Consider the following 19,003-nt stretch of genomic DNA (forward strand, 5'->3'; position numbering starts at 1 on the left):
CGGTTAGCCCTTCTGCTTTCTTCCCAAACACTCTGCGTGCCACTTCCTTCAGCTGAGTCTGACTCTGTACCACTCACAATGTCACCTTCTTCCTCTGAGTCAATATCGGGGTTGTGTGTAACGTAACCCTCCTCAGCCTGGCCTGGTGAGCTTTGTCAGTAACCCTCACAGCTTGACTTGTCTCCTCTCGTGGCCCTGCCACCACAGCTGGATTTTCATTCGCGAGAGGAGCTGTTTCTTTCAAGGGTGCTGAAACTCTGCGGGTGTGGGAGGTATGTACCCAGTTTGGCAATCCTCCCCACTTCACTACTGTGTTCGTTACCAGTATCACCTGGTAAGGGCCTCGCCACCGAGCATCCAGGCAGCTCTTCCTCACGTGCTTGCGGACAAGTACCCAATCACCCGGGCACAGGTCGTGGCATAGTTCACTTGAAGTTGGAACAGCGGCAGCTTGCAGTAATCACGGATCAATTCATCAGTGATGTTTATCAAAGCTGTGGCTGGTACTGCTGTCAATCGAACCCCCCTCCCCATAAGGATTTCATGCGGGGAAAGACCGGTCCTCCTATCTGGGACACTGCGGACACTCATCATCACCAAGGGCAATGCATCAGGCCACTTCAGATATGTAGACGATCTCACTTTTGCAATTCGTGCCTTCAAGGTTCAATTAATCTGCTCCACTATCCCAGAAGCCTCTGGTCAATATGCTACAATGGAGTCTCTGATCAAAATTTAAAGCAGCCAAAAGCAACTTCATGATTTCACTGTGGAAGTGAGTTCCTCTATCTGACTTCAAAGAGGTTGGAAAACCTTCATAGAAATCAACTCCCTCAATAGCAGATTCGCTACCGTGAGGGTGTCACACCTTTGTGTTGGGTAAGCTTTCACCCATCGTGAAAAAACACACACCACCACTAGAATGTACCTCAACCCATTTCACTTAGGCATCTCAATAAAATCGAGCTGCAACCTATTGAAGGGTCCCCCTGACCTCCAAATGTGACTCAACGTAACCACAGTCTTCTTTTCAGCATTCATTTGTTGACAGGTAACACACCTCTGACACACTGCTTCAGCAATTGTACAAAATCGTGGATTGTACCATGTCTGTCTGAACACTTGCACCATCGCATCCCTTCTAAGGTGCACAGCACCATGAATCTGCCTTGCCATCGGGCTCAATAGGTCATCTGGTAACACTGCTCGACCATCACTTGAAACCCAAATGTCAATATCCCCTTTCTCACATCCTGATTTGATCCATACATCCTTTTCTTGCTCTGAAACCTGTCCCTGCAGGCGCTTGAGTTCATCCCAAGTGTCTGCCATGGCTAACATCATGTTGAGGTCGGTTCTTTCTTGGTTCTCTCCTGTGTAATCTCCAGTAAATATACACCCTTGTTCAGCGCAAAAACGTGCAACTTCATCGGCATACTTATTGCCGAGGGAAACAAAGTCAATTCCCTTCCCATGGGCTGCACACTTTACTACAGCAATTTCCTTCGGACACTGTAAAGCTTCCAACAATTGTCTCACATATTCTCCATTCCTAATGGGAGATCCAGATGATATCATGTAACCCCTCTGAGACCATAGCTATCCGAAATCATGAACCACACCAAACCCATACTGGCTGTCGGTGTAAATTGTGATTCGGATCTGATCAGCAGCCATACAGGCTCGAGTCAAGGTAATAATTTCGGCCACATGTGCGGAGTGTACTCCTTTTAAGCAAGCAGCTTCAACTACTCCCGTAATGGTACATACAGCAAACGCTGCTCTCAACTGACCAACATTGTCTCTTAAACATGAACCATAGACAAAGAAAATTTCATCAGGGTCAGGCAGAGGTTCATCAACAATGTCAGGTCTCGTCTTGGTGCAAAGTTCAGTCACATCAAGACAGTCATGGTCTTCACAATCTTCATCATCTACATTTAGCAATGGCATCAGTGTAGCAGGATTTAAAACAGGACACCTTCTCAGAGTCACATTATCCGCAGCAAGTATAACTTGCTCGTAGCATGTGAGTCTATTGTTTGTCAGGTGCTGTGTTTTAGTCCTCGTCATCAACAGTTCAACAGAATGCGGAACATAGACTATCAAAGGATGACTCATGACAATGCTGTTACATCTCTCAATGCTGACACCTGTTGCAGCAACGGATTTGAGACATCCGGGCAACGCTGAAGCTACTGGATCTAAAGTAGCTGAGAAATAGGCAACTGGTCTACGGGCACCTCCATGACTCTGAGTCAAAACTGACAAAGCGCAACCTTCTCGTTCACAACAGAATAATAAAAAGGGCTTGTTAAAGTCAGCGATTCCCAGAGCCGGAGCACAACACATGCCCTCTCTCAGCTCCAAGAGCGCCACCAAACAGTCATGGTCCCATGGTACCAGATCACTCTCATCCTTGTGCGTCAGCCTTTGCAAAGGTGTCGCCTACAAGTAGAAATTGGGAATTCATTGGCGACAGTAGCCAACCATTCCCAAGGACATTCTAACCTCCCTCTGAGTGGTAGGTACAGACATTTTCATGATCGCCTCTAATCGATCTGGTGACACCTTTCTCTTGCCTTTCTCAATACGGTGACTCAAGTACTGTACCTCACTCAAACAGTACTGCAACTTGTTTGGGGACACCTTGTGTCCATTCTCTGCCAAATGATTCAGTAAGGCAATCGTGTCGATCCTGCAATCATCCTCCGTCTCGGATGCAGTCAGGAGATCGTCGATGTACTGCACGAAAACGGAGTTCTGTGGCAATACAAGACTCTCAAGATTCTTCTTCAAGATCTGATTAAAGATTGATGGAATCTCAGTATACCCTTGAGGGATATGACACCACGTTAACACACGCTCTTCCAGCCGGAAAGCAAATAAATATTGGCTTTCCTTGTGAAGAGGTATCGAAAAGAATGCCTGACACAGGTCAATCACAGTAACCCACTCGGCCTCGAATGGAATCTGAGATAGTATCACTGATGGATTCTGTACCACTGGATAACATGGAACAACAATCGTGCTGACCTTTCGCAGGTCTTGCACGATTCTGAATTTCCCGCTTGGCTTCTGTAGTCCCATAATGGATGAATTACATGGACTGCCTATTATTTCCTTCAAGATCCCCTGCTTAATCATGGAATCAATTACAGCTTTAATCCCTGCGATCATCTCAGGTGACAGATTATACTGGGGCGTTCTCGGGAACTCAACTGTCTGCTTAACCTGGATCTTAACTGGCTCAACGCCCTTGATTAATCCAATCGCTTCTCCTGTAAAATCCCACACATCCAATGAAACAGAGTCTCTTAAGTAGAGTGGAAGCTCTTCCACTGTCAACACAGGATACATCTCTATGCACAAGTGCTGATTTACGACGTTAAATGTGGCATCATCATCCTTAGTCTGTGCTTCCACTCCCTTGGGCGTGCAGTAGATGGTACATTTCAACTTGCACAAAAGATCTCGTCCTAGCTAGCAGACTGGACTTGAGTCACACACCACAAACTGGTGTCGATCTCGGAAAGTTCCTATTCTCACAGGAATCGGCTCGGTCAACGGGTTAGTCATTTTCTTATTCGCCACTCTGACAACTTGGATTGATTGTCCCAAGAGGGGTAGGTTGGGAACTACTGCATATCTTACAGTAGAACGGGTAGCACCAGTATCAACCAAAAAAGTGGTGGGATGACCGTCAACATCCGCCTCCACAAACGGTCCCCTCTGGTCTACCTCCAAGACTGCCCCAAGAGTGCAGTCTTCCTCCCCCCCTCAGGCATCATCATGCCAATGGGTCTGAGCTGTACTCATCATAATTCTCAAAAAGGGGCATCTGCTGGTATGTTCAATTTCCCTGTGGAATTCTCGGAGGCTGCAGGACTTGCATCTGCAGGACCATCATTCCCCCTTGCATGGGCCTAGGTCTCATTACTGTACTGACGACCTCCGATACCTGCATTGTCTCTGCCTCTGGTTGCACCTGGTTTGCTGGGTTCAATCTACACTTGTGCTTCCAATGCCCGATCTTGTGTCAAAGGTGACACGCAGTGGTCTTTTTCAGTGTTGACACATCCATCCCTGTCTTGGAGTCCACAGGTTTTCCCTTCCCCTGACCCTTTGCATTCTGGGTCCCTCCTTGATTGTTTCTCTGTCTTCTCCCTAGCGTCCCTCCACTGGGTGGTGTCTGAACTTCCCTATCTGCGGTTTGCATTTGGACCAGCATAATCTTGTCCTTGAGCTTCCGGTGTTTTGAGTCTACTTCATCGCTGCAGTACCTAGCGTACCGCAGTATTTCATCCACTGACTTGTTCTGCAAGCAGATCAGATGTTGCTGAATCATCAAACTAACTTCTGGTCTCAGACCCAAGACGAACTTGAAAACAAACTGTCCCATATCTTTGGGATCTAAAGTCTCTAGCCCACTGTACTGCTCAAAGGCTTGTAAGACCCTTTCGTAATATTCATGCACAAGACTCTTTCGATTCCTGAACAGTTTGATCTATCTTAACCCAATCAATATCCTGTGGCGAGATTTTGGATTTCAGCCATGTAATTACTTGCTCAAACTTTTTCATGACAATAGGTGAAGGACCATTGGTAACAGAATCCCTGTCTGGTTCAGAATTTGGCCAATCAACTGCAACTTTACAAGCTGCCCACAAATCACTCGGTACTACGATATCAAACAATGTGTTCAAATCAACCCACACTCTTTCGAGATCTTAACAAAACCATCGACCTGCTTGTACCATTCGACAGGCTTCTCCCTCAGCTGAGGAAAGTTGTTCGTAAACGCTGCCAAATCACCTCTACTCTAAGGCACATACACATACCCTTAATTCTGTACCTCTCGCAAAGGATAGTTCTCCACTCCTATTATTCCCCCTCTTGGAGGCGGTGTCTCTCCTACGCTCTTTTTGGTGCTCTTATTTTTGGACCATCTTTCCTCCCACTTATCGAGCATGCTCCATGTAGTATCCCTATAATCAATTCTCGAATGTGAGCTTTCGACCTTATGACTCTCTTCTCTTCCAATTCCTGATCACTGTACTGCAATCTATGACTTCCCTGTAACATATTTGTCTTGGATAAATCCAGCTCGTACCTCTTCCCAAATCTGTCAGTTTCTCAAGTGCTATCCTTGCTTTGCGAGTTACACCCTTTGCTACAAATAGCAACTTATCTTGTTCATTAAGCTCCACACTTTCCAAAGGCAGTTTCCCACTAATTATCTCGTCTTCCTCAGCTTTCAATCTCACCACATCCAACATCTTTGCTCTTATAGCAACTTTCAGGGTCCCTCGACTAGAGGCGTCACTCGATTCTTCATTCTCTCTACTCTGATCTCCACATCTGTTCCCTTCCGCTATATTCCTAAGGGCTGGCCGGCCTCTTGAGTTTCCACGATCCCAATCTCCTGTCATCCTGTCACTCTGACTCCTCACTGGTGGTTCCCACATCCTTATGTTGGACCTTGAGTCAGCCAAAGACTTTGGTCTCGCCGTTCTCACATCCACCTGTCCTCTAGAGGAATCTGCAGTGGCTGTCAATGGCATACTCAATTCTATGGGTCTCGGAAGGTGAGCCACCCCACACACTGTGCCATTCTCTCCAGAACCAGTCCTCTCTCCTGCCATTGACTGTGCCAAACTCCAGTTTCTCACCTGATCTGGGTCATACACTAACACTATGGGACCAATGGTAACCGGCATTGTAAGAGCATCCGGTAACCTTGTAGCACCTGTAACTCCATTAGCTTCAGTACCTACTGGATTCTGCATTCCCATCCCTTCTGTTCCTGATGAGATTCTCCCAACTACTCTCGCACTAGGTTGAGTCTGCGATTCTCCAATCCCCTCCATTGGTACTGATTTTCCTTCTTCTGAATCTGGATTATATGGAGGTGGTCTTTCTGATAGTAATCTATCTAACAAGTTGTCATCTGTATCGATATCGTCTTCCTCACCACACTTCTTCTGGGTATCTCCTACTTTCTCCATCAATGGGAATAGCCTATCCCCCTCAATAGTCTCTACCCTCCATCTTTTCTCCAATGCATCCCATTGCGCATCTTGAAATGCCCTGATCGACTTTTGCACCCTTTCCTGACTTCGGTCTCTCTTCCTGTCATGCGCTGCTCTCATCCTTGCATGTAGCGCCTCAAACTGTGTCGGTCTGGGTAGAGGTCGCAGTGAAGACATCACAGATTTCAACTGGTACAACACTTCCAACCTGAAAGTGCCAAAACGTGGAAAAGCCAATTCTCCCTCTTTTTTGGTCATTTTATGCCAATTTTCAAGCCAAATTATAGTATGCAATCCCACATTCGTAGCCATGTAATGGGCTGGGGTATCCTCGGGCGGGGTTTCTTCTCTTCCCTGATTAACCACCCTTCCATTTCCTCTACACATGTCTCATAAAACTTTAAAACATTTCATGATAAAATCAACTTTCTTTTACACACAATATTTGCGTTTTTACTTCCGGATGTCAATCCACCAATATCAGTGTGGCTTCACACCAACCGACGTCACTCGTCCTCCTCATGCAGCAGTTCCCCTCCTTTACAATTCGTCTCTCACACTCTCATGTGTCTCTTTCATTCAATGAAATAACTGTTTGTCCAACAAACGACTGAACAGTCACTTCTCTGACTGTCTGTCCACCAAACGACAGGACAGTCTCACAAAAGTGTCTACCTCAACTCTGGCAACCGTCTGTCCACGAAACGACCAGACAACTGCCTCAGACTATCTGCCCACGAATGGCCGGACAGTCATGTACTTAATCGGTAGGATCCACTCGCTCAATAGTCCACTCCACATACAGTAACCCACGACCTGCGTCGGCTTCTCACACACTCACGCACACGTTTCCCTATCACTGGTGGGTCAGTCAACAACTTCTCATGACTCCCACAATCACTGGTCAGACAATTTCAATTCTGGGTATCTTCTACACCACAATCTCTTATACCAGGATATCGAAATCAAATCTCATTGACTGCACGCGTTCAGCCAGAAACCACAATCACTTAACTCACATTCCAACTCCGCAAGACATCACACAATCAAAGCAACACCGCAATCTAGAAAACACGCATCCCTGTTCATACTCACTCTACCACAAACTGCTGCTTCCACCACACCGTTAATCTCCGTCGGCTTCCATCAACCGCCGTCGTCATCCGCTCACGATCCACTGGATCACCATCACTTGGACTCTATGGGGACTCAATGACTACCCTTCTCTACGTCTCCCCTTACTACAGAGGTAACCATCCTCTGCTACCAACTGATTGCTCCGGATTCTTATCTTAACCGCTTCCCCGCTCATGACGGAACCACTCCGTCATGAGCCACGGTTGCGCTGTGCTCATGACGGAGTGGTTCCGTCACGCTGCGGCCGTTGGCGGCCGCTCCGCCCACGCGGCTCTAATTTCCCGCCTGTGCGGGCGACTAGCGCAGTGGGCGGAGACGTGACGGAACCACTCCGTCAAGAGCACAGCTCAACCGTGTCTCGTGACGGAGTGGTTCCGTCACGAGCACAGCGCCACCGCACCTGCCTCCAAACCCCCCCAGCGCCGCGGAATTAAGATCTCCCTAAGAATCCTCGGCCGACTGGACCTTTTTACCTGCTGAAAAGTGTAAAGGTGAGAAAACCAATACATTCAAATCTAGACAATGAGGACCAATGAACTTAGACTCAGAAAGGATCACTGACTCTGACTTTAGATTTAGGGGTTTATTACAAAGCCAAAAATAACTGAACATACAAGCACCTCATAACAAGGTTAAAAAAAAACATGGGCACTAATACAAAGTTCATTCTACGCACTTGTCTGATCCGGTGCAGCATAAAGAGAGAAAGCAACTCTAAAAATATCAAACTAGCAATAACTGCTCCAACATCTAAATCAGTCTTCATTAGTTAGTACAAAAAGAATCTGTTAATCTGTCCCTACACTATCACTAAAGTGACATCCCTACTTAGCATTTCCCATGCAAGATCAGAAAAAGAAAGGTGTCAGCTCGTCAAAACTTTCTAAGAAGCACACTTAGGTTGAATGGGTCGGTAACCAAAGCTACAGAGTTCGATCTAAGAACTCTTCTGCTGGAATCGTTCTCCTCCTCCAGCCTCTCTAACTGCTTCTGCCATCTCAACCCCTGTGGCACTGTCCCTAATACAAAACGCACAATAGGTAGGACACGCCTCTGAAACACCTCGTCTGGCCAGGCATCCCTCGTAGGTAATTTTCCACCAAAACTTGTCCTTCGTCCAGCAACTGTTGGTGTGTCCTTGGGTCTCAGGCTCCTTCAGCGCAAAATAGTATCGGCTCCCAATTATCGACATTCCAAGATACACTGTTGCGAGCCGCCTCCATACCTAATTCCTAAAACAAAAACGTTAGTATTTGCTAACGAGGACGGTGTCCTTGCACCTGCAACAAAAGCATGAGAACAGCATATCCTTGCACGCACATGAATTTTGCTGATGTTTTGAATGTTGCTTCTCACCAATAAGCCACACCCAATCCCTGCATTCCCACCTGGGAGGCAAATATACCACTGCACCTTTGAATAATATACACATTTGAGCATGTCTTACCACCCCTGGCACAGCAAGATTTCAACACAAAACAAACAGCACCTTTTAAACAGGGGTTTTATTTAACAAAATGCAAAGACTCTATCACTTTTAGAATAAGGCTTGGGGTTTATTACATAATACTCTCTAAACAAAGGCTGTCTCAGATACCAAATGCATAAGATTCAAATGTATGTAGCAAACTTATAATCTAAAGGCATGAATCAATAACTGAGCAAACTATAATACTGATTAATAAACAAGCAGTAACTGATATAAGATAAGATACACTGGACGTCCTGCAAGAGATCAGAAAGATATATATATATATATGTATATATATATATATTCACTGAAAAAACCAAAGGTTTCAGGGGCGTTATAGTTAGGAATTGGCATTTAAAAAACCTTAGAAATTCACTGAAAAAACCAATGGTTTCAGGGGTGTTATAGTTAGCTGGACATTTCCCTCGTACAAAACCCTAGAAATTCCCCTGTTATAGTTAGTTCAGCTAACTATAACTCGCGCCCCCGCAATGCACTGCTGATGACGTCACATATTACATCACTCATGACATGGTCAGTGACATCACTGATGACATCACTGATGATATCTCAAATGACATCACTGATGACATCACTGATGACGTCATCCATTGAGTATGTGTTTCTGAAAAGTTTTATTATGTTTAATATATATAGGAAAAGGCCTGTTGAAAAATAAATGGGTGTACAAGTGTGTGAATGGATGATTTTCTAGGTGCGTGACTGAGTCTATAAGTGAGTCATTAAATGTATCTTACTGCAGACTAGTAACTAAACTGTGTGAATGTCTGTATGTGTCTGTGTGTTGGTGTATAAGTGGCTGCATGGTTTTGTGAATAGCTATGTGAGTGTCTATATGGGTTATTGATTGGTTGTCTGAGTATCTGTATGGGTGCCTGAGTGTTTGTGTGGGTAGGGTGTGTGTGACTCTGTGACTAGATGTGTGAGTGGGTGATTCAGTGGGTGCATGTTTTTAAGAGTGCATCTGTGATGGACTGTATGGTTGGGTGAGTGTATGTATGGGTGCGTTAGTGATTGAATGTATATCTCAGTTGTACATGTGTCAGTAACTACATATGTGAAACGCAGTGTATATGTGTGTAAGAGTATATAACTGTCTATATGTGAGAGTGTGTAATTTTGGGAGTGGCTGTATGCGCCATAGTGCAAGGATATCTGTGTCATGTGCTGTTTGTTTTTCTGCAGGAAGACACAGAATTTGTTAGTATTTTTATGAGTAAGTGAACTTGAGTGTTTTTAACTGTATAGGTGAGTAAATTTTACTGTGATTAATTATTTGCATGACTGACTAGATGTATCAGTACCTCAATGGATGATTGGCGGTGTGTGAGTGTCTATATAGGTGTATAAATGCACAGAGTGACTGTAAGTATGAGTGACTGTACAGGTGAGTGAGTGGAGATGTATGTAGACCTAAAAGTCAATGAGTGGGTGAGTAGTTATTGGTATTGGAGTATCTATGGTTGTCAAAATGGCCGTCTGAAATTTTGAGTAGGTGTATCAAAGGTTATATTAGGGTGTGAGAAGATGCACTAATTTATCACATGGATGACGTCATCAGTGATGTCATCAGTGATGTCATTTGAGATGTTATCAGTGATGTCATCAGTGATGTCACTGACCATTTCATGAGTGATGTAATATGTGACGTCATCAGCAGTGCATTGCGGGGGCGCGAGTTATAGTTAGCTGAACTAACTATAACAGGGGAATTTCTAGGGTTTTGTACGAGGGAAATGTCCAGCTAACTATAACACCCCTGAAACCAATGGTTTTTTCAGTGAATTTCTAAGGTTTTTTAAATGCCAATTCCTAACTATAACGCCCCTGAAACCTCTGTTTTTTTCAGTGAATTTCAAAGGTTTTTTAAATGCCAATTCCTAACTATAACGTGCATGAAACTATGGTTTTTTCAGTGAATTTCAAAGGTTTTTTAAATGCTAATTCCTATCTATAACTTATCTCTGAAGATATCATGAAAAGCATTCTTTTTTAAAAGTAGGGTGCACATTAGTTTTGTGGAAAAGCATCTTTGTGATTGGTTAAGAAAAAGCAGTTTCAACGTGGAGTACATATCATAGGATAAAATTTGCTCAGCTCAACCACACCTGCTACTTGCATTTGGAAGGCACTGTTCGAACTTAAAACAATTGTCAACTTTTAACCTGCATGTGTCGTTAAATGTTAAAGAAAATGTTACAAAAAAATATCGTAAAGTTTAAAAAAATTGATGAACTTTTAACCTGCACGTATTGTAGAATGTTCTAGAAAGTGTGTTGATAGAATACGTTGCACTTCTGACTTCTATGTGTTGTTGAATATTAAAGAAAACGGTTCATATGGAAAATCAAAAAGAAACCAATAAAGAAGTTTTGAAACCTAAAAGAATCAAGGAATTATTCTAATTTATTCTTTACATGTATTTATGTGTGCCGCAACAAAATTATAGACACAACAGCACTAGGAAGAGGAAGAAGCAGGGAGTGGGGGTGTACTGCTCGATTTTCCCGGCCTTCTTGTGTTGTAGAGCGATTAATATGACTTCAGTCTCTTTCCATCCAAGTCTAAGGACTAGAGTAGTGAATAGAGCCTATTTATTAGACACTTTGACACGATCCTGTGCTCCTCCCCATACATCAGGGCTTACATACATAGCCTAGGGGATAGATTCGTTAGTATTAAGGATAACCTGCCCTATAGTGAGGGTATTTCATGGAGCCGTGCTGAATCCAGGCCTGGTAGGCCTTAAACGGGAGAGACTCCATCTTTCTTTCCGCTCCGGCAGCTTGGAAAGTTTCTGGGTCGAGGGTGATGTTTTAGTTATGAGGTGTTGTTCGCTTGGAGAGAACCGGTTCAGGCCGGCCCTTATCGAAGGATTGTATTTTTCTTCATGCCGAAGACACTACATCAGGCCGGCCGGCTGGGAACGTGTCCTTGGTACGGGGAGGTACAAGAATTTGGTGGGCGGCAGGTTACGGGCTGGAATTTTCCATGAGAAAATGCACCTCTATATTAGTGAAAGTCTGAGGCAGATACTGGCACTTGCTTCTAGTCCATAGGCGGCACCTGGCCGTTAGCAGAAAAGCTACTACTTATTTCAGGGAAGACAGATGATGAACTTGAATCTAAAGAGGAGAGAGTAGCCGATGAGGAAGAGGTTCCAGTGACTCGGAGAGGGAGAAGGGAGTAGATCCGCGACTGCGGAGGTGTGACTTCCAGGCGAAGCCGAGGCACAGACGAGAAGGGAACCTAGATTACCATTGAGCACAGGCTACATACGACTAAGGTGATGTCGACCCCTTTTTATTGAAGTGTATAACTTAACCTTTTACTTTCCTTGCAGGTTGTATATATGATGTATTCTGTGAGTGTGCATGTAGCAATTAAATAAAGTATTTAGCTTGTTGTGAGTCAGCATGTGTCGTGTATCCTTGTATAGGAGGATAGCCTATTCTTCTAGTCAGATTCAACTTGACATGAACAGATGTTAATCCCGATCAGGTAAGTGGTAACTGAATGAGGGAGAAAAGAGCCCCTCGAACTAAAGAACAGGTTGTGCTCAACTAATAGTCTTTGTGTGATCTGATGCATGGTAACCCTGATTCCCCTGTCGTGTATTCTGGTAATAATAGGATGAGCTCGTGCTGAGGCTGCCGTCTGGGTAGGAAGTCCTGGGTCTGTCTGAGACCGCGAGGCTAAGGCTGCCGTCTGGGTAGGAAGTCCTGGGTCTGTCTGAGACCGCGAGGCTGAGGCTGCCGTCTGGGTAGAAAGTCCTGGGTCTGTCTGAGACCGCGAGGCTGAGGCTGCCGTCTGGGTAGGAAGTCCTGGGTCTGTCTGAGACCGCGAGGCTGAGGCTGCCGTCTGGGTAGGAAGTCCTGGGTCTGTCTGAGACCGCGAGGCTGAGACTGCCGTCTGGGTAGGAAGTCCTGGGTCTGTCTGAGACCGCGAGGCTGAGACTGCCGTCTGGGTAGGAAGTCCTGGGTCTGTCTGAGACCGCGAGGCTAAGGCTGCCGTCTGGGTAGGAAGTCCTGGGTCTGTCTGAGACCGCGAGGCTGAGGCTGCCGTTTGGGTAGGAAGTCCTGGGTCTGTTTGAGATCGCGAGGCTGTGAGGTCTTGATATATATATATATATATATATATATAATAGGAATTCCCTGTCCCTAGGTGGTACATATATATGTGGTTATTTAGGTGTAAAAAGACCCTAGGGAGGGGGTAACGTTCTGGTTTGGGTTAGAAAGGCTCTGTTGAGCGGGTTCCACCTGATCCGAAAACCCAAGCAGAACATTTGGCGTCACGAACTGTTTACGAAACCTGTGTGCGTTTTGTTTGTCTTATGTTTGCTTTCGGTGTGTGCGTGGTTTTCTTTGCATTCTTTTTTATATATTTGCGTGTATAGTTTTTTTATTTTTTCCTCTCTCTCTTTCTCTCTTCCTTTCTTTTCTCTGCGTTTCTTTTTCTTTCTTTTTTCGCGATGTTTTCTAAGAAATCTAAATCTACTCTTAAATTGTCCGTTGATATTCCCGGATGGGATTCAACGCCTTATGGAGCCTTAGCCCGTGAGTGGGCTGACTCTACTGGTCTGAGTGAAAATTGGAACTCTTCTTTGGAGTCGGCGGAACCGGCTGACGTGATTACTTGTTTGCAGACGGCACCTGTATTGAAGGGTGAGGAGGTTCCCGCTTTAGGGCGCAGAGGTTGGGTTATTCTGTCTGCGTATCGGATTCTGCATGAGAGATTGTTGAAATTGCAGATCTCTCTTAAGGATGTGGAGGCACACTTTGTTGAGATTCAGAATTCTAATACTCTACTGCGATGTCAAAATAAGTTGCTTTCTGACAAACTTGACACTTACCAAACGGTTGCCGAAAGGGCGGCTGTGCGAATTGCTCGTTATAAGTACAAGAACAGGCGTGGTCGAGTTTCGACGCGTAAGGTGCGTCTGGTCGTGGCGAAAGCTGGACTAGATTGGAATCCTGATGAATGGGATGGTAATATCTGGGACTCGAGTACCTCTTGTTCCTCGGGTGAGGAGTCTGTTGCGCACGAGTTTTCTCGTTCCCGTCATGAATGTAAGTCTGCTTCTCGCACCTCTGATGGTGCACCCCGTGATTATGCTCGTTCTTCGGGCGGGATCGATACTTCTTACACTGATTGTCCCTCTACTAGTACTGCTCGGGCTCCTTGTAATGCTCGTCCCGTGGTCTCTGCGCATCCGGTTTTTCGTCGGAAGTTGCAGCAATCTCCTAATGCTCCGCAGGGTGTTTCTTTGGACTGTTTAGAAGATTTTACTCAACAAGAAATTAGTGATATTTTGCAGCGCTTACGGCAGCGGACTGGTGAGGCCTTGCTCACATGGATGGTGCGCCTTTATGAACTGGGCGCTGCCGGCATTATGCTGGATACTGACGACTGTTTGAAATTTTGTTCCTTGAGTTTGGATTCTACTGTGCAAGATCATTTTCGTAACTATAATGGTGGTGGTCAAATTTCTTTGCTCCAATTGGCAACTGAGGGTTGTAATTTGAAGTATCCTACTGAATCTGACTGGCCTGTCAATGACAAGCCGTGGTATACCTTGCGTGATGCTGCGCAACGTCTTAAGGAGGAAGTGATGAAAACGGCTATTTTTCTGGGCACTGCTGACAGGTTGCTTGATGGGATGTTGACTTCTTCTGTGCGGAATCGTATCATTCGCTCTTCTCCTGTCGCCTACAAGCAGGTCATGATGACTTTGTTGATTAACCAGACTGGTAATGTGCTATCTACGGTGTTGGAATCGGTGCGCCAACTCGGTGAGTTGGGTGAGTGGTTTAAACCTGAACGTCAGCCCCGGTCTGACACTCGTACTCCTGGTGAATATAAATTTACTAGACGTGATATCTTTACTGGTCTTTTGGCTGATGGTGTACGTCGGGAGGACATTGATGGTGAGACTACTGCTCATTTGTGGGAGTTGTTTCGCAAACGGGGCTTGGATCGGAAGGAGGGTGCCCGGCGTGTTCGAACGACTGAGTGTGATCGTGGTTGTTCTGATGGTAGCGGTGATGACGATCGCCGTGGGCGTTCTGGTCGTCGTGATGATCGGTGTCCTGTACGTGATCTGTCCCCCCGTCGAGAGCGGGACAGGGAGAGAGAGGGGGAAAAGGAAAGGGGGAGAAATGATCATGCTTACAGCAGGCGTAGAGATGATAGGGATCAATCTCCTGAGTTGAGGAGGAGAGAGAATCGTCACAGCTTGGTTGATCGTAACCCACGGTATAATACTGAAGACTTGAATCCGTTCCGTACGGGGAATGGATATGAACAGGAGGTACCGATACCTAAGAAACGTGAGAGTCTTTATCCTGATTTGTCCTGGTACACAGAATGCAGTAAGAATGACTAGGAAATAGGTCAAGCTCCGGTACACAGATGGGCTCATAGAGATAATAGACCCTATGTAGATATTGATATTTATTGGAGACATCGTAATATCCAAAGGGCCCGAGCATTAGTTGATACAGGAGCGGAGGCCACTCTTATTCATGGAAAATCAAAGAAGTTTACAGGGCAGCCTTTTACTATTACCGGATTAGGAGGAAAAGAAACCCCTGCAGTTCAAACTTTGCTTGAAATGAGAATAGGTAGAATCCCTAGAAAGGAATATTCTGTATTAGTGGTGCCACTCTTAGAATTCATAATTGGAATTGATATTTTGAAGGGAATGACGTTGCATCTTGATGATGGGTGTTACCAATTTGGGACGACGCATTATATCTCGTCCAGACCTATACGGGTTGGTCGTTTAAGGATGCCCCCCATACAAGTTCCCCAGGCGACCAAAGTGGTTTGTCAGAAGCAGTATCGTATTCCGGGTGGTCATGAAGAGATTAGTACCACCATTCAGGAGTTGGTTGATGCAGGTGTTATAACTCCAGTTACTTCTGCTTGGAATAATCCTGTTTGGCCGGTGCGTAAGAGTGATAATTCTTGGCGCATGACTGTTGATTATCGAGAATTGAACAAACACACGCCCTCTTTGACTGTTGCAGTACCGGATGTTATTACCCTGATTGAAAGAATCCAAACACATCCAGGTACATGGTATGCGTCCATCGATATTGCTAATGCTTTCTTTTCTATTCCAATTGCCCCTGAGTGTCAGGAACAGTTCAGTTTTACGTGGAACGGGCGTCAGATGACGTTTAGAAGTCTTCCTCAGGGCTATGTGCATAGTCCTACGATTTGTCACCGGCTGGTGGCAGAACATTTGGCTGAGGTACCAGTTCATCCCAAAATTCAGATATGTCATTATATTGATGATGTTTTGATCCAAGGCGAAACACAAGAGGATGTTCAGACACAATTAGATAGAGTCATTGAGTGTCTGCGTGAGAAAGGTTGGGAGATCAATCCGGATAAATTACAAGGTCCGTCCCAAGCTGTAAAATTTTTAGGTATTAATTGGCATGAGGGACTCCGCGAGGTGATCCCTCAAGTTAAACAGAAGATTCTTGATTTTTCGGTTCCGAGGAATAGGAAGGAAGCCCAGAGCTTCATTGGCTTATTTGGTTTTTGGCACCAGCATATTCCTCATTTGAGTCAAATATTGGCCCCTTTGTACCGAATTACACGTAAAAAGAATGCATTTGAATGGGATAAGCAACAGCAAGATGCATTTAGTCTGGCGAAAGAGGCAATTCAACATGCTATGGATCTATGGCCTGTACGTGATGGTGATGTGGATTTGAATGTGTCTGTGCAAGGCCCTTATGCAAATTGGAGTTTGTGGCAGAAACAAGACAGGAGTAAGGTACCGTTAGGTTTTTGGACCAAAAAGCTACCTGATGCTGGTGAGCGTTATACACCCTTTGAGAAACAGCTACTTGCTTGTTATTGGGCTTTGGTGGATACCGAGCAATTGACTTTGGGACATGATATATTCTTGCGTCCTGAAATTCCTATTATGCAGTGGGTTCTGAGTTCACCGAAAACTCATCGAATTGGGCATGCTCAAGAGGCGAGCGTGATTAAATGGAAATGGTACATACAAGACAGGGCACGTGTGGGCCCGAAAGGAGTTGCGTCTTTACATGAGCAAGTGGCGCAAGCACCGTCGACTGAGACTGAGAGTGAGTGTTCCGTACCTTTAGAACAGGAGTCTCCTGTTAAGTGGGGTAGACCTTTTGATGATTTGTCCGCTGAGGACAGAAACCATGTTTGGTTCACAGATGGGTCGGCAAAGTTTATTGGGACGACACGGCACTGGAAGGCGGTGTCTTATAATCCGGTCACACAGAAACTGTTGAGCACAACTGGTGAAGGGAAGAGTAGCCAATTTGCCGAGCTTTACGCTGTTTACCAAGTTTTGAAACAAGAATTACCTGGTACATGTCATATTTTTACCGATTCTTGGTCAACTGCCAATGGACTGGCTGTTTGGTTGCCAACTTGGCATTCCCATAATTGGAAGTTACATTCCAAAGAATTGTGGGGAAAAGAGTTATGGCAAGAGATTTGGGAGATGCTCCCACAGAGTACTGTTACAATCTTCCATGTGGATGCTCACACTCCAATAGACTCCCTTGACAAATTTTTTCATAACATTGCAGATGAAAAATCTAAAATTGCCGAGGCAGTGGTGGACAGACAAGATCCTGATATTGCGGGATTGGCGAAATGGGCACACCAGAAGGCAGGACACTTTGGAGAGAAGGCCACTAGCAGGTGGGCTGCTGATAGAGGAATTTATATTCCCCTGGATCTAATCAAAAATGTTATTTTACATTGTCCCGTCTGTCAACATATCAGACAGCGTAAGGTACCCCAAATTGTTAGAGGCCATTTACATCGCGGGAAACTGCCCGCTCAAATTTGGCAGATTGATTATATCGGACCCCTTCCCATGAGTAGGAATTGTCAATATGTTTGCACAATTGTCGATACATATAGTGGCTTGCTGGTAGCTCTTCCATGTAAGCAAGCTACCCAATTGAATACCATAAAAACATTAGAATTAATTATGATGTATTATGGTGTGCCATTCCAAATTCAATCTGATAATGCATCCCATTTTCGTGGAAGATTGGTACAAGAATTCTGTGTGGAAAATAATATTGAATGGATATTTCATATACCCTACTACCCGCAGGCCTCGGGCCTGGTGGAGAGATTGAATGGCCTGTTAAAGGACCAATTACGAAAGTTAACAGATGACAAGTATAAAAACTGGCGAGACTTTTTACCACAAGCACTATTGATTCTGAATAATCGTCCTTTTTTAAATGCTGAATCGCCACTTATGCGTTTGTTTCCCCCAAATGTTGAGACTATGCCTAATGTAATCAGTGAAACTGTGATGTATTGGGAAATTACTCCCGGAGCTCTGACTCCATGCAGAGCTACCCCAGGGTCGGCAGGTTTAGACTTGCACGCCATGGATGACACCGTTCTGGAGAGTAAGAATCGGGTCATCATTGCTACTGGTGTTGGTATTCATATACCACCTGGGAATTTTGGATTGATCGCCCCTAGATCGGGGCTGGCTGTGAAAGGCATCCAGGTACTTGGAGGTGTCATCGACAGTGACTATCAGGGAGAGATTAAGGTACTTCTGCTAAATAGCAGTAAGATTGACTTACTGATACACCGCACTGACCGAGTGGCTCAATTACTCATTATGCCTGTTTTCAGTGGCGAGATATTGAAAGGCACTGCCCCAACTTTGCTAACTGTACGTGGCCAGAAAGGCTTTGGCTCTACGGATAACCCCGGGGCCAGGGTTTGGGTGCAATCGCCTAAGAATCCCCCTGAACAAGCAGAGGTTATTGCCACCGGTCAGGACAATACCATTTTGGTTATGAGGCCAGGGAAAGATAACTGGGAAGCTGTCCCAGCTGATAAATGTTATTTACGAGAATGATTAATGCCTGTATTTGGTTCTTTTTCAGATCATTCTTTGGATTGTTGCTGCAGGATGTGTCGGAACTGGACTCCTTTTGGATTGGTTCGGAGAGAGAGTAGGGATCCCGTCAACCCGGGATGAACTGAGAACCCGAGTGTTGCGTTCCTTCAATGCGTGGGATTCGTCATCAAACTTTTGGACATTACTGGCCAAGAGAGTGACTGATGCCCCTCACTTCTGCTTGACACCGATGAGATCTGTGCATGACATTCTAGCGACTTGTCTAGTTGCTGTCCCCGCCTCACTGGAGACTTTAATTAGTATCTTTAACGTTTCGAAGGCTCGTCCGAATATTATCCTGGGTGATTTTGCTACCCATGTATATTGTCCTTTGTGCACTGAACTGCCGAATGAGCAACTCCCCATCCAGTCCCAAATAATTACGTATAATATCAC

Source organism: Triturus cristatus, chromosome 4_2 (genome assembly GCF_964204655.1).
Source record: "Triturus cristatus chromosome 4_2, aTriCri1.1, whole genome shotgun sequence".
Taxonomy (NCBI): domain Eukaryota; kingdom Metazoa; phylum Chordata; class Amphibia; order Caudata; family Salamandridae; genus Triturus; species Triturus cristatus.